Source organism: Odocoileus virginianus, chromosome 27 (assembly GCF_023699985.2).
Source record: "Odocoileus virginianus isolate 20LAN1187 ecotype Illinois chromosome 27, Ovbor_1.2, whole genome shotgun sequence".
In the NCBI taxonomy this organism is placed as follows: Eukaryota; Metazoa; Chordata; class Mammalia; order Artiodactyla; family Cervidae; genus Odocoileus; species Odocoileus virginianus.
Window position 1 is genome coordinate 37430214 of NC_069700.1, and position 24798 is coordinate 37455011.

Sequence of the window (24798 nt, forward strand, 5' to 3'; positions counted from 1 at the left end):
CCTATTGATGAAGCAAAGCTAAGTTTATTGGACACACTGCCATCAGTGAGAACACCACCTTGAGAGAGTCTTAGAAGTTCCTCAAGAGAACAGAGATCAGGGAGTCTATTTATAAGGCACTGGGACCCAGTCCGAGAAACTTAAAAGTCAGTTTACAATGGCAAACTCTACGCAGGATTTAGTAGATTTTATCAGATAATAGCTTTGGACTTGTGGGCACAATGGGGCAAAGGTCTTGAAGTTAGCTTTGATGACTAAACTGTTCGTCTTGATAGGCAAGCTTTTTTAGTTGGTGCACAGACTTATCTTCTAAGAGCAAATATTACCTGGAGCAAGTAGCTAGGTTGCTTTTGCTTAATCTCAGTGTCCTTTAACAGAAGGATAGGGGAGCATGCTTGGTCCCAATTATAGATTAACACAGGGAGAGAAAAGTTATGCTGGTTTTAGTTTTTCATTTGCATTCTTGAGTAGGAGAGTTGGGCTCTATCAGTAGTTCTCACCCTGGGCTACACATCAAAACTGCCTATGCCACTCTAAATAAGCAAGGAGGTCAAACCAGTCAATCTTAAAGGAAATCAACCCTGAATATTCATTGGACTGAGGCTAAAGCTGATGCTCCTATACTTTGGACACCATATAAAGAGTAGATGCATTAGAAAAGACCCTGATGCTGGGAAAGATTGAGGGCATGAGGAGAAGGGAGTAACCAAGGATGAGATGGTTGGATGGCATCACCAACTCAATGAACATCAGGTTGGGGAAACTCCAGTAGTTAGTGAGGACCAGGAAGCCTGGCGTGCTGCAGTCCATGAAGTCATAAAGAGTCGGACATGACTGAGTGACTGAACAACAACAACAACTCTAAATAAACTACATGAATAAAGGCCTTCTTCTGAAGATTATCATTCAATAAGTCCAGATAAGCTTTCCACGTACTTGAAAATATCCATACTTAATTCTGATGAACAGAGTCATCAGATGTGATGATGACACATCTGGATGTGTCAGATACTGCAGAAACCTTGGGTGTGGCTTGTCTTCTTGGTCCCTTTGGGTTGTTATAATAGAACACCACAGACTAGGTGACTTATAAACATCATATATATTGCTCATGGTTCTGGGGGCTGGGGAGTCCAAGGTCAAGGCACCAGCAGATTTGGTGTCTGGTGAGGACCACTTCCTAGTTCATAGGCTGCTATCTTTCCTCTGTGTCCTTATGTGGCAGAAGAGCTCTCTAGAGTCTCTTTCATGAAGACACTTTGACTAAAATACATTCACAACCTAAAAGTTGGGAATTATGTCTTGTTCAGTGGGAGTTTTGGGGACTTCAAGCCTGGGAGGCAGCATCTGAAGTGACCATGAAAGAACTGCTTCAAGGAAATGGCTGAGGTGGCAATAGTAGGGGATGGAACCAGGTTATAAAGAAGTTTTGCAAGAGAAGGCAGGTGGTCTGAATATCGAAAGAATATTGTAAACTAAAGAATACCAGGTAATCCAAGTGAAAAAGTTAGCACTCTTCTAAGGACAGAAAGATGCAAGAATCTGTGACTTGAGCTTATTGAAATCATTCCTTCAATATGTACCTCAGCCACATGGGGCCAACCAGTATTCTGTGTTTTCACACCCTGAGTTTCCTAAGGGCTCACCGTGGGGAGTGGCTGCAGTCTGAGGGCTGCTAGATGGCAGGTATTCATTTCTAACTGACCTCCCTCAGAGCCCACCAACTCACGGTCAGGTGGTGGCTGCAATGGCTGATGACTATGGCATACTTTGTTTACTGACATTGCAAGAAATATTTCATTTATCAATTCCAATCCCATTCATGAGTGCTCTACCTTCATGACCTAATTGCTTCCTATATACCCCTCCTCCAAATATTATCACTTTGAGTACTAGGATTTTTCATATGAATTTCGATGGGGAGGAAGGGAACATTCAGTTTCTAGTACACTGGTGTCAACTAAGTCACTAGGAGATGTTGACTGGAAAAAAGATGCACAACCTAAAAGTTGAGATTTATGTTTTATTTGGTGGTTCTTAAAGACTTAAGCCGACTACACATGGACATCACAAGACAGTCAAACCTGAAATCCGATGGACTATACTCTTTGCAGTCAAATTGGAGAAGTTCTATACAATCAACAAAAAAAAATACTGGGAGCTGATTGTGGCTCAAATCATGAACTCCTGACTGCAAAATTCAGACTTAATGGAAGAAAGTAGGGAAAACCACTAGACTATTCAGGTATGACCTAAATCAAATCCCTTACGATTATACAGTGGAAATGACAAATAGATTCAAGGCATTAGATCTGATAGAAAATGTGCCTGAAGAACTATGGGCAGAGGTTCATAGCACTGTACAGGAGGCAGTGATCAAAAGTGAAATGAGTCAGAAAGAGAAAGAAAATAACGTATTCTAACACATATATATGAAATCTAGAAAAATGGCATTGAAGAATTTATTTACAGGGGAACAATGGAGAAACAGATATAGAGAATAGATTTACAGATATGGGGAGAGGGGAGGAGAGGGTGAGATGTATGGAAAGAGTAACATGGAAACTTACATTACCGTATGTAAAATAGATAGCTGACAGGAATTTGCTGTATGGCTCAGGAAACTCAAACAGGGGCTCTGTATCACCCTAGAGGGGTAAGATGGGGAGGGAGATGGAAGGGAGTTTCAAAGGGGAGGGGATTTATGTATACCTACGGCTGATTCATGTTGAGGTTTGACAGAAAACAGCAAAATTCTGTAAAGCAATTATCCTTCAGTAAAAAAATCAATTAAAAAAATATTCCCAAGAAAAAGAAATGAAAAAAGACAAAATGTTTGTCCCAGGAGGCCTTCCAAATAGTTGAGAAAAGAAGAGAAGTGAAAGGAAAAGAAGAAAAGGAAAGCTATACCCATCTGAATGCAGAGTTCCCAAAAATAGTGAGGAGAGATAAGGAAGCCCTTCTAAGTGAACAATGCAAAGAAATAGAGGAAAACAATAGAATGGGAGAGACTAGAGACTTCTTCAAGAAAATTAGAGATACCAAGGGGATATTTCATGCAAAGATGGGCACAATAAAGGACAGAAACAACAAAGACTTTTCAAAGCAGAAGAGATTAAGAAGAGATGGCGGGAATACAAAGAAGAACTATACAGAAAAGATCTTAATGACCCAGATAACCACAATGCTGTGATCACTCACCTAGAGCCAGACATCTTGCAGTATGAAGTCAAATGGGCCTTAGGAAGCATGACTACAAACAAAGCTAGTGGAGGTGTTGGAATTCCAGCTGAGCTATTTCAAATCCTAAAAGATAAAGTGCAATTAAAGTGCTGCACTCAATATGCCAGCAAATTTGGGAAACTCAGCAGTGGCCACAGGCCTGGGAAAGATCAGTTTTCATTCCAATCCCAAAGAAAGGCAATGCCAAAGAATGTTCAAACAACTGCACAATTGCACTCATTTCACATGCTAGCTAAATAATGCTCAAAATCCTTTAAGCTAGGCGTGAACAGTATGTGAACTGAGAACTTCCAGATGTTCAAGCTGCATATAGAAAAGGCAAAGGAACCAAAATCAAATTGGATCATAGAAAAAGCAAGAGAATTCCACAAAAACATCTACTTTTGACTCATTGACTATGCTAAACACTTTGATTGTGAGGACCACAGCAAACTGTGGAAAATTCTTCAAGAGATGGGAATACCAGACCACCTGACTTGCCTCCTGCAAAACCTGTATGCAAGTGAAGAAGCAACAGTTAGAATTGGACATGGAACAACAGACTGGTTAAAATTGGGAAAGGAGTACATCAAGGCTGTATATTGTCACCTTGCTTATTTAACTTCCAAGCAGAATACATCATGCAAAATGCTTGGATGGTTGAAGCACAAGCTGGAATCAAGATGCCATGAAAAGTACCAGTAACCTCAGACAGGCAGATGACACCACCCTTATAGCAGAGAGTGAAGAGGAACTAAAGAACCACTTGATATAAGTGAAAGAGGAGAGTGAAAAAGTTGGCTTAAAACTCAAAATTCAAAAAACTAAGATCATGGCATTCAGTCCAATCACTTCATGGCAAATAGATGAGGAAACAATGGAAACAGTGACAGACTTTATTTTCTTGGCCTCCAAAATCACTGCAGGTGGTGACTACAGCCATGAAATTAAAAGACACTCCTTGGAAGAAAAGCTATGACCAACCTAGACAGTGTATTAAAAAGCAGGACATTACTTTGCTGATGAAGGTCCATCTAGTTAAAGCTATGGTTTTTCCAGCAGTCATGTATGGATGTGAGAGCTGGACTATAAAGAAAGCTGAGCACCAAAGAATTGATGCTTTTGAACTGTGGTGTTGGAGAAGACTCTTGAGAGTCCCTTGGACTGCAAGGAGATCAAATGAGTCAATCCTAAAGGAAATCAATCCTGAATATTCAATGGAGGGACTGATGCTGAAGCTGAAGTTCCAACACTTTGACCACTTGATGAAGAACTGGCTCATTGCAAAAGACCCTGATGCTGGGAAAGATTAAAGGCAAGAGGGAAAGGGGACGACAGAGGATGAGATGGTTGAATGGCGTCACTCACTCAATGGACATGAGTTTGAGCAAGCTCTGGGAGTTGGTGAAGGACAGGGAAGCCTGATGTGCTGCAGTCAATGAGGTTGCAAAGAGTTGGACACCACTGAACAGATCACTCCAGGGTTGTTCTGAAGAGGTAAGGGAGGAGCAGTATATACAGGAGTTTTTTTTTTAAGACAGTTGGAACATCAAAGGATTACTGATCATTAATGAAAACCAGGACTTCCTACATGGTGCTAGTGGTCTCCTGCACCGCAGGCAGATTCTTTCCCAGCTGAGCTATCAGGGAGATGTTGCTAGTGGTAAGGAACCTGCCTGTCAATGCACAAAACATAAGAGACACAGATTCAAACCCTGGGTTGGGAAGATCTCCTGGAAGAGGCATAGCAATCCACTCCAGAACTCTTGCCTACAGAATCCCATGAACACAGGAGACTGACAGGCAACAGTCCATAGTGTCACAAAGAGTCGACATGACTGAAGCACATCCACTATCTAGGGTCAGTATCCTGTCTTCCTCCATCCTGAATTACTCCAGGGTGCCCTGTTGGGGTTGGCTGAAGAAGCTGATGGCTCAGAGACAGCAACTTGCTTTCTATACGGAATTCCTTCAGTGTGCGCTCGAAGGTGCCTCAACATCCTACGTTTACTGAAATGACAGGCCATGTTTTTTGTTTACAGAGACATGGAGAAAAAAACAGCCCTTATGGGGTGTGCTACCATTGGGGTGGTCAAGTGCATTAAGTGGTGATATATGTAAAGTGGAAGAAAAATACATTTGCAAGTAATAAAATAGTACACAACACTTACTGTGGGAGTATTTCAGTTCTAGTAGTTATGTTATTCCTAAGATTCCTTTTTAATAGAGATTACTTTAAATAAGGGTGAGGACAAATGATGGTGCTTTCTATAATTTCTCTTTTTAAGCATGACAGAACTGTTATTAATCCCAAAATTCTTGATCAGCTATCATTTTGCTCTCTTGTAACTTTCATCCTCTCAACATAATTTTTATCAGCTTCTTAAATAATCTACCTTTTCTTCCTTTAGAAGCTGATTTCATTCCCCCACACTTGAAGATCACTTACATAAAAATAACTTCAGATTTTCAGGGGGAAAAAAAAAAACGCACATACTATTGTCAAATGTTCTCGTCATCATGTTGCTACATATTAGCACCTAACTTTCTACTAAAATTAAGTGGCTTAGTTTAATGCCTAAAGTTCTCATCAACTACTGTTTCCCATTCTTATCTTTGTAATATGTTCCACAACAGCTAGGCTGAACTTGCCGCCTTAAGTCTGCTAACCAACCTTATCTAGGTTGTAAAATGTTACACTCTTGGAAGGCATAGTCCTTTCAAGTCTATAGAGCCCGAAGATTTAATTGTGTGAATGAGAGTTGTTAAGGGCCTATTCAGTTCAAATTAATTAGTGATCATTCAGCATACCTACTGAGAGGGAAGCTTAAGGCAATTTAGAAGCTGTCCCCCAGAGAACTTGTTGGTTGGAGAAAGACAATCACAGAGTGTTCACTTAGTCCAGAGGCTTCGTGCTGCTGCATAATTCTTGTCTTTTTCTGCTTTGCCAAGAGGAGACAGAAAAAGAAGATGTCAGAAGGAACACAGCAGAGATGCTTGGTATTCAGCACTCTGATTGAGAATGCTAAAAAGACAAGTTCAAGCGCACTCTCTGATTAAGATGGAATGGATCAGTTGTTTCCCAAGAGTGACAAGTAAGGAAGCAAAGAAAGCTTCCTTTAGGACGCTGAAAAGAGATTCTGGTGACAGGAAAAGGCCAGGCACGGAAAATATGGAGAATGAAATTTAAAAAGCGATACACATGACCACAAAAAGAAACAAGAACATGTTTAAAAGATAAAGGAAATGGTAAAACTTATCAATTCTGAAATGTTTATATTCTTACAAAATGTACTCAAGTGATTATGTTATCTATTTAAAGAGTAGCTGTTTTAGTTTATAAAAATATTACTGTTATAATGTATTTATACCTTTGCTAAGGACAAAGGAATGATTTACTAATGAAGACAAATCTGGCTTCTGTACCCTGACACCAAATTAAATCACAGAGACAGAGTTTTGGATGAAGTGGAAAGAATAGCTTTATTGCTTTGTCAGGCAAAGTGGGCCACAGTGGGCTAATGCCCTCAAAGCTGAACGTCTCAACCTGGAGGTGGTAGTGAGGAGTTTTATAACAATGATTCAAAGAGGGTGCGATCAGCTCATGGACAACCTTCTGATTGATTGGCAGTGAGGTAAGTAGGAGGCAGCACCACCAATCTTCTGGTTCCAACCCTTCTGGGGTCTACACCTGTGCTTGTGGATGGCATACGGTTAACTTCTCCCTGGTGGAGGTTTCAGTATCTGCAAAATACATCAAAGATACTGCTGTGTGTCTCACCTGGTGGGGAACCAGGACCCTGCCCCAAGGCGGCACTATTGTTTGTCTTGACAGCTAGCTTCTTCCTAGTCTCTGCATCCTCACCTGCCCCAATTAACAAGTGTTTGAACCTGCCCTTTGGAACTCTAGGAGGATTATGGAGGCTGAATGAAGCCTATTTTGTGCAATCAAAGAAATGAGGGACATTGAAAGGCTTGTGTTCACAGGAGCCACACAGGATACTTCTTGGTTTCACTAAGGCTTCTAATAATGTCTTTACAAGTGAGACCACCTTTAAGTGAGGCTTGAAGGAAAGCTTGAAGCTAGGCACCAGCAGTATGTGAGCTGAGCACTTCCAGGTGTGCAAGCTGGGTTTCAAAGAATCAGAGGAACTAGAGATCAAATTGCCAATATTTGCTGGATCATGGAGAAAGTAAGGGAGTTCCAGAAAAACATCTACTTCTGCTTCATTGACTACATTAGTGCCTTTGACTGTATAGATCACAACAGACTGCAGAAAATTGTTACAGATATGAACAGCAGACCACCTTGCCCATCTCCTGAGAAACATGTATGCAGGTAAGAAGAAATAGTTAGCACGCATGGAATAACTAACTGGTTCAAGGTAGGGAAAGGAGTACAACAAGACTGTATATTGCCAGCCTGCTTATTCAACTTACATGCAGAGTGCATCATGCGAAATGCCAGACTGGATGAATCACAAACTGGAGTCAAGATTATTAGGAGAAATATCAACAATTTCAGATATGCAGATGATACCACTCTAATGGCAGAAAGTGAAGAGGAACTAAAGAGCCTATTAATGATTGTAAAAAAGAAGAGTGAAAAAACTGGCTTGAAACTCCACATTAAAAGAAATTAAGATCATGGCATCTGGTCCCATCACTTCATGACAAATAGAAAGGAAAAAGTGGAAACAATGACAGATTTTATTCTTTTGGCTCCAAAATCACTGCAGACAATTTCTGTAGCCATGAAATTAGAAGATGCTTGCTCCTTGGAAGGAAAGCTATGAAAAACCTAAACACTGTATTAAAAAGCAGAGACAGCATTTTGTTGACAAAAGTCCATGTAGTCAAAGGTATGGTTTTTCCAGTTGTCATGTATGGATGTGAGAGCTGGTCTATAAAAAGGCTGAGCACTGAAGAATTGATGTTTTCCAATTGTGGGGCTAGAGAAGACTCTTGAGAGTCCCTTGGACTATAAAGAGATCAAACCAGTCAATCATAAATAAAATAAACCCTGAATATTCATTGGAAGGACTGAGGCTAAAGTCCTAAAGCTTCAGCTTCAGCTAAAGGACTGAAGCTCCAATATTTTGGCCACCTGATGAGAAGAGCCAATTCATTGGAAAAGATCTTGATGTTGGGAAAGATTGAAGGCAAAGGGAGACAGGGGTATCAGAGGATGAGCTGGTTAGATAGTATCATGAGCTCAAGGGAAGGGAATTTGAGTTAAGTCTGAGAGATAGTGGAGGACAGAGGAGCCAGGTATGCTACAGCCAATTCCCTGTTGACTCAGATGGTAAAGAGTCTGCCTGCAGTGCAGGAGACCCAAGTTCAATCCCTGGGTCAGGAAGATCCCTTGGAGAAGGAAATGGCAATCCACTACAGTATTCTTGCCTAGAAAATCCCATGGATGGAAGAGCCTGGGGGTCTATAGTCCATGGGGTTGCAAAGGGTTGGACAATACAACTGAGCGACTTCACTTATGAGGTCACAAAGAGTTGGACACAACTTAGCAACTGAACAAGGACAGCACTGAGACCCTCAAACCTTGCTTTAGTAAATATATCATCTCTTTAATGATGTCTCATTGTCCTTTGGGTCCCCCACAATGCTCATTATAGTGCACATATTTGAGGCTCTGTAAGCATTCTTTCCTGTGTATGTTTGTATGTATGTAAAATTCATGTACAGTGACATATGCAGAACTTAAACATACAAATCATGCATTCTGACAGATTCACACACCTATGTAACCAACTCTCAAGTCAGGACAGAGAACAATTCCATCACCAAGTAAGTTTTTCCCTGTTCCCTGCCAGTCAATCCTCACTACACCTAAGTAACAACTTCTGTTCTGATTTCTGTCTTCCTAGAGTAATTCTGCCTGCTTTTGGATGCCACATAAATGGCACTATCAATATTTTTATTCTTATTCACTCAGTAGGTTTTTAAACTATACCCGTGTTATTATTTATATTACTTCATTATATTTTATTGCTATGTAATGTTTATTGCACTAATATACCACAAATAGTTTTTTCATCAGAGAAGGCAATGGCAGCCCACTCCAGTACTCTTGCCTGGAAAATCCCATGGACAGAGGAGCCTGGTAGGCTGCAGTCCATGGGGTCGCTAAGAGTTGGACACGACTGAGCAACTTCACTTTCATTTTTCACTTTCATGCATTGGAAAAGGAAATGGCAACCCACTCCAGTGTTCTTGCCTGGAGAATCCCAGGGACGGGGGAGCCTGGTGGGCTGCCGTCTATGGGGTTGCACAGAGTCGGACACGACTGAAGCGACTTAGCAGCAGCAGCAGCAGAAGTTTTTTCATTCTATATTGATAGACATTAGTTCAGCAGGCTTTTTCATGTGGAACTATTTTAAACAAAGCAACTATAAGTATTCTACTGTTCTTTTTGTGAACATGTGCTTTCACTTCCCTTTGGTAAATATATATGATTGAAATTGCTAGCTGGCAGGATAGGTGTGTATTTAACTTTATCAGAAACTTCTAAAGAGTTTTCCAAAGAGGTGTACCCATTTTGCATTCCCACTAGCAATGTAAGAGAATTCCAGTTTTTCCACATCTTTGCTAATATTTGGGGGTTTTACTAAAATTTAAAATTTTTGGTCACTATAGAGAGTGGGAAATATTTCACTGAGGTTTTATTTTGTGTATTCATGATGACAAGAATATTGAGCACCGTTTTGTAAGTTTAGGGGCCATTTTAAAAACACTGTACAAAACAATGTTAAATGTCTTCTTAAATTCTTTCTTCTTTTTAATTAAGCTATTGGTTTTCTTGTTACTTAGTTATATTACTTATATACTCAGGATGCCAATCTTTTGTCAAATACATATATTCAGAATATTTTCTCATTGTGTGCCTTGCCGTTTTACTTTCTTTATACTACTTTTTATTGAGTAGAGATTTTTTACTTTTGATAAAGTCAGATTTGTATTTTTTCTTATATTCCTTCTAAGAATATCACAAAGATGGGCTCCTATGAGTTCCTCTAGAATAATTAAGCTTCCACTTTGTCGTTCATTTATGCTTCATTCTAAATTAAATTTATGGATAGTGTGAGGGAAATCTACTTGCTCCAGCACAATTTGTTAAAGAGATTCATTTCTCCTCTGAATTTGTGTCAGCGTTTTGTTGAAAATCAGTAGATCATAATTTTTTCCCTTCCATGAACTATATATCATTATTTTGCCAACATCACATTGTCTTGATTCTATTTATAGTACTTGAGCACTATTTACAGATTTATATCAAGTCTTGAAATCACAGAGTGTGAAATTTCCAACTCTGATCCTCCTTTATTAAAATTGTCTTAGCCTTTCTATAGGTTTCTTTTCTCTGTGGATTGTTCATCTCTTCATTTATTATGTCTATCTTTTTTTTTTTTTTCAAGGCTCTGGAGCACATTTCCAATAGCTGTTTCAAAATATCTGATTGCTAATTCTAACATCTGAGTCATCTCAGAATCTCTCTTCATTGACACTTATTTTCTTCGTTGATCTCCTTTTCCTTTTTCTTTGCATATTGATTCATGGAAGAGAGTCAAGATTATGCTATCTTTCTTTAAACAGCTTTAAATTGTAATCTTACAGCAATTAAATTACTAGAAAACGGTTGTGATTCTCTCAGATCTGGTCTTACTCCTTATTAGGGTAAGTCTCTTTCAATTGTTCTTAGTTCTAGGGTTGCTAGAGCATAGCTCTTATTTCAGGGGGTGATTCTTACTCATAAGGTATGATTTTTCCAGGTTTTTCTACTGGATTCTTAAGATGCTCAGTGAGGTCTCTGGACTCCGCTTGGCTTAGAACTCAAGCGCCTCTTGGTCCGGCGTATTGTCTGGCATCTCATTCAGATCTTAGATCTACTCCAGTCACTCTGCGTTGGATGTTGGACGTAGAGTCTTTCCCTGAATACATGCAGCCCAGCCCTCAGCCGACAGTTCACAGGGGATCCACAAGCAAACCCTCTATGAAGACTGCTCCTCTTTGGGTTGCACCCCCCGCAAGTCTACCTGCTGCCCCTGCCCTGGACTGTACTCTGTTCTTCCTCCTCTTTGTGAAGACCACCACTCACTGCTTAAAGGTGCCTCCCTGTGTGCATTTGGGAAATTGCCCCCAGGTAGAAACATTGGGTGAATATGGGGCTTAGATCTTCTATATTCATCCTCTCAGAAAACCCTTATTCAATGCATGAAAACAAGTGTCTCATATATTTTGTTCAATTTTGTGCTTTTCAACACTGGAAGAGTAGGTTCTTTACCAGTTATGTAATCCCAGTAAGAAATAGCAGATGATACACATTTTTAACAGTTTAAGTGAATTGATGCTATAATTTCAAATAGAGACTCTTAAGGCAAGTCGCCAGGCTTCCAGGAGCACCCACTGCAAGCACATTTACAAAGTCACTCAGTGTCCTTTAGATTGATTGCTCATTCTAGCTACTATCATCTGGAATACACTGTTCATTTACTAGATGCTAAATTTATAATTAAAATTCACCTTTGCCTTAAGGACATAAAGCTGAAAGTTCAACTTCTTTACAAAGCTTCTTAACAATAATCACTTACGCACGATGCATTATTTTCACTTTTTTCATTCCTTTTTCAGTTAAAGGACTGCTTTCTGTCTCTCCTTCATGTGTAAGTTGCTGTAATTTTCAACTGCTTTGCAAATTCCATAAAATAAGTTCATTTTGTTTCCTGTAGCCTACTTTATCCATTCGAGACGGGCCATCACATAGAATATTTGTTGAAAGGGTAATTCTAAATCTGCTTTCTTTTTATATCCAGTGCAATAATTTTGGATGCTTCATTTGTCTAAAAGCAAATAGGACCAATTCCCTGCTTTAACTAGTACTGGTCACTGGAAAATTCATAGGTTTTTAGCCTCTAGAGCTCACCTTTTTCTAGAGCTGCAGACCTGAGTTTCCAAACATCTTCTGAACAAAGCTAACCACATGCTCTGCTGCCAAAATAATGTCAGTTTTTCTCTCTTCCTGTGATTTCTATTACCTCTCCTGCAAAACTCAAATGAGAAGTCACAAGACCTTTTTTTTTTTTTTAATCATCTCACTTCCTCCCCACTTGCAGTATGATTTATTCATCGTATTTGGGGATCATTTTTCTTATCCATTCTCTTGCCATCCCTACTGACATAATCCTATTTAAAGCCTTATCACTACTCCCAGCAGGATCATAGCAGTAATTTCCTAAATAAATGTGTACCTCTCTCTTCCATATGCTGCCAGAGCTATGCTTCTAAATAGATTTATAATAACATCTTCTTACATTAAAATCTTGCTGGCTTTCTGTTACTTATGGGAAAAAAAATAGACCAAGTTTCTGATCACTGATTTAAAGTCCTTCATCGGTTCCCTAGATCCCATTTTCAGGTCCAACCATCACCCAATATGTTGCACTCTTTTTTGGGGTGTTACATCCTTGGTATACTTTTCATCAATTCTAGTTTTCACTACCCAGAGCAGGTACTACCCATCATGGAATACTCTTCTATATTCTGGAAGTTTGCTACCAATGAATTAATTTCCTACTTTTCACTTTTTAACAAGTTACTAATCAGATGCATTCACTCATTCCTCCACCCCGGTTAAACTGATCCACTTGATGACATTGTTAGGGGAACCACTGACTGAGTTATCTTAAACAGTAGGTCCTGGTAAGGAATGAAGAACTAACAAGCCACCACCAAACAAACATTCAGGAAAGGTCAAAAAGAGAAAGGAGACTTCATATATCTTACCAACCTCCCAGAGTCCTTCTTGCTGGAATTCACCTTGGCTGAGCCATGTACACACCACCAGGAAGGACCTGAGTCAGAGTGATTGGCCACCACCAACCTGGAAACTAACCCCTTAAGCCTGAAACCTAAGACTGTGAGCTCCCTGGCAGAGCAGCTCTCCTGGGTTCCTTCACCCTCCTACTCCCCACCTATGGGAGGCCCATCCTGATAAGGTCTCATGCTTTGTCAGCAAATATGTCTCCACACAATTCAATGTTTTTAAGATTTTTATCTTATATTGAAGTATAGAGGATTAACAATGTAGTGATAGTCTCAGGTGGACAGCAGAGGGACTCAGCCATACATACACATGCATCCGTTCTCCGCCAAACTCCCCTCCCATCCAGGCTGCTGCGTAACATTAAGCAGAGTTCCACGTGCCCTACAATAGGGTCTTGTTGGTTTTCCATTTAAAACATAGCGATGTTGCGGGGAAGTTAGCAAGATGGCACCAGTCCGGCTCTCTCGCCCCACGCCCTGTAAACAATGACTTTGCACGGTTGTCCAACAGCTGAGATCACTTACAGTACTGTGCATCACGTGGTACTCGCTTGGCCACAGGCTACTTTTGTTCTGTAGGTATATATGCATATACGCTTCACCTGCAAATGCCTTGAAGTGCTATGTGCAGTTACGTTGTGTTATGTTATGTCTGCTGCTACAGCTGCTGTGCCAGCCGGGAGAGAAAGCGTCTGCAACTCCTACATCTCCTCTTGTTTTCTTCCAGCCTCTTCGCTCGTTCCTTGCCTACCATGGGTTCAGCGAACAGTGTGCACAGTGAGATAAAAGCAAAACAGCTGGCTCTGTGAACAGGATCAGCAATCCAAGGATGTACTTCTCCACCCCAAACTCCCTGAGGGTCAGGCAGGATCCCACTCTCGGGGTCTTGTGAGGGGGTCCCCTTTCCTGCAATTATACAAATGTTCTGAAATTTTCACCATTGTACTTCTGCTTCTGCAGTTTTCTTTTACTAAAAATGTTGTTTCTTCCATGTAAAAAGGGAAGTATTTTTAATGTAACTTACTTATGATTTTCACTATTTTTTAAACAGTAAGCCCCATATTTATAGTTTCACTTGTGTGTCAGGGAATATACTAAATGCCCCACACATTTTTATTGTTCCGTTAAACTCTAAAGAGATGTGCATTACTCTCATTGTTTTTCACATCTTAGTTATTCAAGTAAATGGCATATTGATTTCTAGATTGTAGATTCCTCAAGATCAGGATTCATATTAAGTTTATTTTTGTTTTTCTCATCATGACTATACCCTGCAATGTGCAACTCCCTGGATTGAATTTAATTTTCCTTACTCTCTTTTTTTGTTGTTGTTTTTGCTTATTTTTTGTTTTTCCCTTTGCCTTTGTAGTTTTTTCTTTTATTCCTAATGCATTTACTATAGTGGGTTTTTAGTAATTTTAACTGAAGTTTCCTGTAGTCTCACCAGTTTATGGTGCAGCCTATGGATGTAGTGTGGGAAACTTTAAGGTAGTAATCACTTTTCACTGTCTCTTATCCCCATCTGATTGAAGCCACTAATTTCCGGGAGTAACAGAGGTGCCTCATGAGGTTTTGAAGAGTCCTCTCATGTACTCCTTTATTATTCTCCTTGAAGCAATTTAGGGGCTCCTTTCTACTTCACATGCTTCCAGGACACTTCATTTCCTGGCTCTGCTCAACCCGCATATCTTCACCTTGTCAGAATAAGGCTGTAGTCTTGATTCCTCAGTGTGCTGAAGCTGAAAAGTCTTCTGAAAATATAGTGGAGAATATGCTCTTTTCTACCTGTTAGGAGACCCTTGTTATTTAACCCCAAAGTGGCACTGTTTTTACTTCTGAGACCATGTTCTACTAGAGCAACTGGTTTGCCTTATGTCTTTTACTTCTTCAAAATAAGGAATTATTTATAAACATTTGTTATTTGCTTTCATAGCCTCTGTTATTACCATTTCCTTTCAGTAACCTCAGATTTTAGATGAAGATCAATGCCTCAAAATTTTTCAGTGGAAAAAGACAAATATGATACCACTTAGAACCTAAAAAAATAGTGCACATGAACTTATTTGTGTGTGCATGTTCAGTCGCTCAGACTTGTCTGACCTTTTGTGACCCCATGGACTGTGGCCTGCCAGGCTCCTCTGTCTGGAATTTTCCAGGTAAGAATACTGGAGTGGGCTGCATTTCCTTTTCTTAGGGGATCTTCCTAAGCCAGAGATGGAACCTGCATCTCCTCCGTCTCCTGCATTGGCAGATGGATTCTTTACCACTGAGTGACCTGAGACGCCTACACATGGAATTATTTACAAAACAGAGATAAACTCACAGACATAGACCACAAACTTGCAGTTACCAAAGAGGGAAGCCAAGGGGAGGGATGAATTAGGAGTTTGGGATTAACATATACACACTCCTATAAATAAAAAAGAGGACCTACTATTAATATATAGCATGGGGAGCTATATTCAATATCTTATAATAAACCTGTAATGGAAAAGTAAATATATATACACATACACATATATGTATCACTTTGCTGTACACATATATTGTAACACAATATTGTAAACCAACTGCATTTCAGTAAAAAAATGTATATGTAAAGACCTTTTGGTGTTTTCTATGTGGGGATCCACGTCTGTGTTACATGGTTGAACACCTGATTCATGCTGGTGTCAGTCTAAACCAGCACATTATCATAGCCACACTATTTATTTCCCATGTTGATATGTGACTTAAGTCAATCTAATCAGAATTACCACTTAGATTTCCAGAGGGGCTATCAGAAAAGAAGCTCACTATTTCCAGCAAACTTCTGCAGACATTCTGGCACTAGGAGTTACATTTTTTTTTTAAGAAAACAGAAGCCCAAAAAAAAAAAAAGGTAAAGCCAAGAGGTGGAGAGAGAGAAACTGAGAAGTGTGATGATAGCAAGTTAAACCCTTCGTACAGCTGAAGCCCTGCAATTACTGAATTTTTCAGAGTGTCAGGAAATACATTCCATTTTATGCCTAAACCAGTTTGAGTTTAGAATTTTCTCACTTGCAACAAAGGGAATGGACTTAAATGGTTTAGGCAGGAGTCGTGGAAGCCATTTGCAAATGCTGAAGTTACTGTAACTGAGAGGTGCAGACTGAAAATCCCATATAGCTTTTTTAACCACACAAACTTACATTTTTTGTTGTGATGAGAACTTTTATGATTTGCTCTCCTTTTTAAATATTTTTACTTTATATTGGAGCATAGCTGATTACTAATGGTATGTTAATTTCAGGTGAATAGCAAGGTGGTTCAGTGATATGTACACAGTATGTATCTGTATCTATTATTCAGACTTTTTTTTTCCAATTTAGATTGTTACAAAGTACTGACTAGAGTTCCCTGTGCTATACAGTAGATCCTTGGTGGTTTACAGCAACTATCAAATATACAATACAGAATTGATGCCTTCAAACTGAGACTCCTGAAAGTTCCTTGGACAGCGAGATCAAATGAATCAATCTTAAGGGAAATCAACCCTGGATAGTCATTGGAAGGAGTGATGTTGAAGCTGAAGCCCAATAACTTGGTCATCTGATGCAAACAGCTGACTCATAGGAAAAGTCCCTGATGCCGGGAAAGATTGAAGGCAGAAGTAGAAGAAGGTGTCAGAGGATGAGAGGCTGGATGGCATCACCGATGATTAAGTTTGGGCAAACTTCAGGAGATGGTGAGGGACAGGGAGGCCTGGTGTGCTGCAGTCCATGGGGGTCACAAAGAGTTGGACATGACTAGGCGACTGAACAATGATTAACTATAGTGATCATGCTGTCACAACATCCCCAGGACTTCCTTATTTTACAATTGAATGTTTATACCATTTGAACCCATTTTACCCAACCCCTGCCTCCAGCAGTAATTTGCTCTATGAGTTCCTGTGGGTTTTTTCTGTTTTTATTTTAGATTCACCAGTAAGTTTATGCCTTTCTCTGTCTGATTTTTTCACTTAACATCATGCTTTCAAGGCCCATTTATACTATAGAAAATGACAGGATTTCCTTCTTTTTATTTTTTTAAAAATTTATTTATTTATTTATTTTTCCATTTATTTTTATTAGTTGAAGGCTAATTACTTTACAATACTGTAGTGGTTTTTGCCATACATTGACATGAATCAGCCATGGATTTGCATGTATTCCCCATCCCGATCCCACCTCCCACCTCCCTCTCCATCCCATCCCTCTGGGTCTTCCCAGTGCACCAGCCCTGAGCACTTGTCTCATGCATCCAACCAGGGCTGGTGATCTGTTTCACCCTTGATAGTATACTTGTTTCAATGCTATTCTCTCAGAACATCCCACCCTTGTCTTCTCCCACAGAGTCCAAAAGTCTGTTCTGTACATCTGTGTCTCTTCTTCTGTTTTCCATATAGGGTTATCGTTACTGTCTTTTAAAATTCCATATATATGTGTTAGTATACTGTATTGGTATTTATCTTTCTGGCTTACTTCACTCTGTATAATGCGCTCCAGTTTAATCTATCTCATTAGAACTGATTTAAATGATTCTTTTTAATGGCTGAGTAATATTCCACAGTGTATATGTACCATAGCTTCCTTATCCATTCGTCTGCTGATGGGCATCTAGGTTGCTTCCATGTCCTGGCTATTATAAACAGTGCTGTGATGAACATTGGGGTGCACGTGTCTCTTTCAGATCTGGTTTCCTTGGTGTGTATGCCCAGGAGTGGGATTGCTGGGTCACATGGCATTTCTATTTCCAGTTTTTGAGGAATCTCCACACTACTCTCCATAGTGGCTGTACTAGTTTGCATTCCCACCAACAGTGTAAGAGTGTTCCTTTTCTCCACACCCTCTCCAGCATTTATTGCTTGTAGACTTTTGGATAGCAGCCATCCTGACTGGCATGTAATGGTACCTCATTGTGGTTTTGATTGGCATTTCTCTGATAATGAGTGATGTTGAGCATCTTTTCATGTGTTTGTTAGCCATCTGTGTCTTCTTTGGAGAAATGTCTGTTTAGATCTTTGGCCCATTTTTTGATTGGGTCATTTATTTTTCTGAAATTGAGCTGCACGAGTTGCTTGTGTATTTTTGAGATTAATCTTTGGTCTGTTTCTTCATTTGCTATTAATTTTGCCCATTCTGAAGGCAATGTCTTTTCACTTTTCTTATAGTTTCCTTTGTTGTGCAAAAGCTTTTAAGTTTAATTAGGTCCCATTTGTTTATTTTTGCTTTTATTTCCAGTATTCTGGGAGGTGGGTCATAGAGGATCTTACTGTGATTTATGTCGGAGAGTGTTTTGCCTATGTTCTCCTCTAGGAGTTTAATAGTTTCTGGTCTTACATTTAGATCTTTAGTCCATTTTGAGTTTATTTTTGTGTATAGTGTTAGAAAGTGTTCTAGTTTCATTCTTTTACAAGTGGTTGACCAGTTTTCCCAGCCCCACTTGTTAAAGAGGTTGTCTTTTTTCCATTGTATATCCTTGCCTCCTTTGTTGAAGATATGGTATCTGTAGGTACGTGGATTTATCTCTGGGCTTTCTATTTTGTTCCATTGATCTATATTTCTGTCTTTGTGCCAGTACCATACTGTCTTGATGACTGTGGCTTTGTAGTGTAGTCTGAAGTCAGGCAGGTTGATTCCTCCAGTTCCATTCTTCTTTCTCAAGATTGCTTTGGCTATTCGAGGTTTTTTGTATTTCCATACAAATTGTGAAATTAGTTGTTCTAGTTCTGTGAAGAATACCATCAGTAGCTTGATAGGGATTGCATTGAATCTGTAGATTGCTTTGGGTAGTATACTCATTTTCACAATACTGATTCTTCCAATCCATGAACATGGTATATTTCTTCATCTATTTGTGTCCTCTTTGATTTCTTTCATCAGCGTTTTATAGTTTTCTATATATAGGTCTTTCATTTCTTTAGGTAGATATGCTCCTAAGTATTTTATTCTTTTTTTTTTTGCAATGGTGAATGGTATTGTTTCCTTAATTTCTCTTTCTGTTTTCTCATTGTTAGCAAATGGGAATGCAAGGGATTTCTGTGCATTAATTTTATATCCTGCAACTTTACTATATTCATTGATTAGTTCTAGTAATTTTCTGGTAGAGTCTTTAGGGTTTTCTATGTAGAGGATCATGTCATCTGCAAACAGTGAGAGTTTCACTTCTTCTTTTCTTATCTGGATTCCTTTTATTTCTTTTTCTGCTCTGATTGCTGTGGCCAAAACTTCCAAAACTATGCTGAATAGTAGTGGTGAGAGTGGGCACCATTGTCTTGTTCCTGATTTCAGGGGAAATGCTTTCAATTTTTCACCATTGAGGATGATGTTTGCTGTGGGTTTGTCATATATAGCCTTTATTATGTTGAGGTATGTTCCTTCCATTCCTGCTTTCCAGAGAGTTTTTATCATAAATGGATGTTGAATTTTGTAAAAGGCTTTTTTTGCATCTATTGAGATAATCGTATGGTTTTTATCCTTCAGTTTGTTAATGTGGTGTATTACATTGATCGATTTGTGGATATTAGAAAGAATCCTTGCATTCCTGGGATAAAGCCCACTTGGTCATGATGTATGATTTTTTAAATATGTTGTTGGATTCTGTTTGCTAGAATTTTGTTAAGGATTTTTGTATCTATGTTCATCAGTGATATTGGTCTGTAGTTTTCTTTTTTTGTGGCATCTTTGTCTGGTTTTGGAATTAGGGTGATGGTGGCCTTATAGAATGAGTTTGGAAGTTTACCTTCTTCTGCAATTTTCTGGAAGAGTTTGAGTAAGATAGGTGTTAGCTCTTCTCTAAATTTTTGGTAGAATTCCACTGTGAAGCCATCTGGTCCTGGGCTTTTGTTTGCTGGAAGATTTCTGATTATAGTTTCAATTTCTGTGCTTGTGATGGGTCTGTTGAGATCTTCTATTTCTTCCTGGTTCAGTTTTGGAAAGTTATACATTTCTAAGAATTTGTCCATTTCTTCCAAGTTGTCCATTTTACTGGCATAGAGCTGCTGGTAGTAGTCTCTTATGATCCTTTGTATTTCAGAGTTGTCTGTTGTGATCTCTCCATTTTCATTTCTGATTTTGTTGATTTGGTTCTTCTCCCTTTGTTTCTTAATGAGTCTTGCTAACGGTTTGTCAATTTTGTTTAACTTTTCAAAAAACCAGCTTTTAGCTTTGTTAATTTTTGCTATGGTCCCTTTTGTTTCTTTTGCATTTATTTCTGCCCTAATTTTTGAGATTTCTTTCCTTCTACTAACCCTGGGGTTCTTCATTTCTTCTTTCTCTAGTCGCTTTAGGTGTAGTTGTTAGGTTATTTACTTGACTTTTTTCTTGTTTCTTGAGGTAAGCCTGTATTGCTATGAACCTTCCCGTTAGCACTGTTTTTACAGTGTCCCATAGGTTTTGGGTTGTTTCGTTTTCATTTTCATTCATTTCTATGCATATTTTGATTTCTTTTTTGATTTCTTCTATGATTTGTTGGTTATTCAGAAGCATGTTATTTAGCCTCCATATGTTTGAATTTTTAATAGTTTTTTTTTTCCTGTAATTGAGATCTAATCTTACTGCATTGTGGTCAGAAAAGATGCTTGGAATGATTTCAAATTTTTTAATTACCAAGGCTAGATTTATGGCCCAGGATGTGATGTATTCTGGAGAAGGTTCCATGTGCACTTGAGAAAAAGGTGAAATTGATTGTTTTTGGGTGAAATGTTCTATAGATATCAATTAGGTCTAGCTGGTCCATTGTGTCCTTTAAAGTTTGTGTTTCCTTGTTAATTTTCTGTTTAGTTGATCTATCCATCGGTGTGAATGGGGTATTAAAGTCTCCCACTATTACTGTGTTATTGTTAATTTCCCCTTTCATACTCATTAGCATTTGCCTTACATATTGTGGTGCTCCTATGTTGGGTGCATATATACTTATAATTGTTATATCTTCTTCTTGGATTGATCCTTTGATCATTATGTAGTGTCCTTCTTTGCCTCTTTTCACAGCCTTTATTTGAAAGTCTATTTTATCTGATATGAGTATTGTGACTCCTGCTTTCTTTTGGTCTCCATTTCCATGAAATATTTTTTTCCAGCCCTTCACTTTCAGTCTGTATGTGTCCCTTGTTTTGAGGTGGGTCTCTTGTAGACAGCATATATAGGGGTCTTGTTTTTGTATTCATTCAGCCAGTCTTTGTCTTTTGGTTGGGGCATTCAACCCATTTACATTTAAGGTAATTATTGATAGGTATGGTCCCGTTGCCATTTACTTTGTTGTTTTGGGTTTGCATTTATACAACCTTTCTGTGCTTCCTGTCTAGAGAAGATCCTTTAGCATTTATTGAAGAGCTGGTTTGGTGGTGCTAAATTCTCTCAGCTTTTGCTTGTCTGTAAAGCTTTTGAATTCTCCCCTTCATATCTGAATGAGATCCTTGCTGGGTACAATAATCTGGGTTGTAGGTTATTCTCTTTCATTATTTTAAGCATGTCCTGCCATTCCCTTCTGGCCTGAAGGGTTTCTATTGATAGATCAGCTGTTATCCTTATGGGAATCCCTTTGTGTGTTATTTGTTGTTTCTCCCTTACTGCTTTTAATATTTGTTCTTTGTGTTTGATCTTTGTTAATTTGATTAATATGTGTCTTGGGGTGTTTTGCCTTGGGTTTATCCTGTTTGGGACTCTCTGGATTTCTTGGACTTGTGTAACTATTTCCTTCCCCATTTTAGGGAAGTTTTCAGCTATTAGCTCCTCGAGTATCTTCTCATGGCCTTTCTTTTTGTCTTCTTCTTCTGGGACTACTATGATTCGAATGTTGGGGTGTTTCACATTGTCCCAGAGGTCCCTGAGGTTGTCCTCATTTCTTTTGATTCTTTTTTCTTTTTTCCTCTCTGCTTCATTTATTTCCACTACTTTACCTTCTACCTCAATGATCCTATCTTCTGCCTGCATTATTCTACTGTTGGTTCCCTCCAGAGTGTTTTTGATCTCATTTATTGCATTATTCATTTTTAATTGACTCTTTTTTATTTCTTCTAGGTCCTTGTTAAACATTTCTTACATCTTCTCAATCCTTGTCTCCAGGCTATTTATCTGTGACTCCATTTTGTTTTCATGATTTTGGATCATTTTATTATTATTATTCTAAATTCTTTTTCAGGTAGATTCCCTATCTCTTCCTCTTTTGTTTGGCTTGGTGGGCATTTGTTATGTTCCTTTACCTGCTGGGTATTTCTCTGCCTTTTCATCTTGTTTAGATGGCTGTGTTTGGGGTGGCCTTTCTGTATTTTGGTGGTCTGTGGTTCCTTTTCATTGTGGAGGTTTCACCCAGTGGGTGGGGTTGGTCAATTGGCTTTTCAAGGGTTCCTGGCTAGGGAAGTTTGCGTCGGTGTTCTGGTGGGTGGAGCTGAATTTCTTCTCTCCGGAGTGAAATGGAGCATCTAGTAGTGAGTTTTGAGATGGGTCTATGTGTCTGGTGTGACTTTGGGAAGCCTGTATGTTGACGCTCAGGGCTATGTTCCTGCGTTGCTGGGGAATTTGCATGGTTGATTTCAGTGTAGGTATGGAGGCTTTTGAATGATCTCTTATTACTTAATGTTCCCTGTAGTCAGGAGTTCTCTGGTGTTCTCAGGTTTTGGGCTTAAATCTCCTGCCTCTGGATTTCAGTCTTATTCTTCCAGTAGCTTCAAGATTTCTCCAACTATACAGCACTGATAATAAAACTTCTAGGTTAATGGTGAAAAGATTCTCCACAGTGAAGGACACCCAGAGAGGTTCAGAGAGTTACATGAAGAAGAGGAGAGGGAGGAGGGAGATAGAGATGAGCAGGAGGGGAAAAAGGGGGACTCAAGAGGAGAGAGACAGATCTACATAGTACTCTGTTCCCTAAGTGTTCTCCATAGCCCAGAACACCCACAGAGATTCACAGAATTGGATTGAGAAGAGAAGGGGGTGGGAGGAAAAAGAGGTGAGGTAATCTGGGGGAGAAAAAGGATAGTCAAAAGGGGGAGAGAGTAATCATCACACACCTGAGTAAAAATGGGTACTGAATATTGGATTCTTAAATGCCCAAAATTGATATCAAACACTGAAAAACAATGATTAAAAATCTAGAGTAGAGGTTAGACTCTTAAAAATACAATACTAAAAACAAAAACACAAAAAATGTAAGAAATATATATGAAGTTTGCCTTAAAAACAGGGTCTTTTTTTTTTTGCAAGGTTATAGTGAAATGAAATTGAAAATTAAGGAGTAATAGAGGAGTAATAGGGAATTTTAAAAGAAAATAAGACAAAAAAAGAAAACGAAAAAAAGAGAAAAAATTTTTTTAATTAAAAAAAAAGTAAGACTATATCTACGAATTTCTCTGGAGCTGTTGTGGGCAGTGTGGGTTCGGTTCAGTTTCAGATAGCTCCTTGTTCCAGCTTACACTTCTTGATATCTATAGGCCCCTTCTGGTGTAGTCGGTGTTAACTACAGGGATTTTAATCTGTTGCACAGGTCACTTCTAAAGCCGTTCCCCCTGTTTATTTGGTGTCTGTTTGCAGGTCTCTTCAGTGTCTAGTTTCAGCCCTGACACAAGCTCGGGGAGGTGGTTTCTTGTTTAGGTTCACTGGTTAAGTCGTGCTGTGGGGAGGGAGGGGTGCTGCAGACAAATGTCACCAGCGTGTGTGGGGAGCACTCACAGTGTTCCGGCCACACTCGGTTTGCCCTCGCTCACGGTTGCGCCTGTGTTTGGTGCCTTCCCCGGCCGGAGCAGCTCAGGCAGCCAGGAGCTTGACGGGCACACTCTCCCCAGGTGCAGTGCGCCTTCTCCCCTCCACGGTCCCAGCCTCAATTTCCACGCGCGCCGGTTGGGTTCACCTTGTCTGTTCTGGGGAGCTGGTCTCTAGCCGCAACCCTCCCGGCGGATGTCAACCATCCAGAATCTCAGGAAGTCTTTGGTTAGAAGTTGGAAGCCTGTTTGCAGTTTGGTAGGGGATGCTGTCTCTGGGGCCGAGTTTGCCCCTTTCCCCTCCCTCCTGCCTCCTGCCTCCAGCTGGGGATGGGCCGGTCTGCAGCCGGCTAGCTCTTCTCTGGGATTGCTCAGTCCTTCCTTTGTTCTGCAAACTGGCCGGCATTGTGTTCAGTCCGCAGGTTAATTTTTTCTCTCTCTTGCTATCCCATAGTTTAAGTTGCTATCTCATGCCAATTGCCCTCAGGGCATTCAGGCCTGGTCCTTACCCTAAGCAATGCCGCCCGCTCCTCTCTTTTCAGCCCCCACTTGCTGGTGGTGGATGCGGGCGTCTGGGGTACTTCTCTGCTGGGAATTGCTTTTAGGCATGTAATCTGTGGGTTTTATTTATTTTTCCTCCCAGTTAGGTTGCCCTCCAAGATTCAAAAACTTCCCCCAGATCTGCCAGTGAGATGGTTTCCTGGTGGTTGGAAACTTCCTCTATTAGGACTCCCTTCCCAGGACGGGTCTCCGTCCCTAGCTCTTTTGTCTCTCTTTTTATCTTGTATATTTTGTTCTACCTCATTTTGAAGAAAATGGGCTGCTTTTCTAGGCACCTGATGTCCTCTGCTAGTGATCAGAAATTGTTTTGCACAGTTTGCTCAGCGTTCAAATGTTCTTTTGATGAATTTGTAGGGGAGAAAGTGGTCTCCCTGTCCTATTCTTCCACCATCTTAGCTCCTCCCCTGATTTCCTTCTTTTTAATAGTTGAACAATATTTTATTGTGTATATAAATAACATATATTCTTTATCCATTGACACTTGG

At 39.6% G+C, this 24798-nt stretch overlaps 1 long non-coding RNA gene across 1 annotated transcript; it reads left to right on the forward strand.

Moving 5' to 3' along the window:
- The first annotated feature begins 8783 nt into the window (after positions 1-8783).
- LOC110140717 (uncharacterized) lies at positions 8784-13986 on the forward strand. The gene is made up of 3 exons (XR_002314826.2): positions 8784-8871; positions 8967-9024; positions 13784-13986. It is a non-coding gene; the product is annotated as an uncharacterized lncRNA (long non-coding RNA).
- Positions 13987-24798: the final 10812 nt, after the last annotated feature.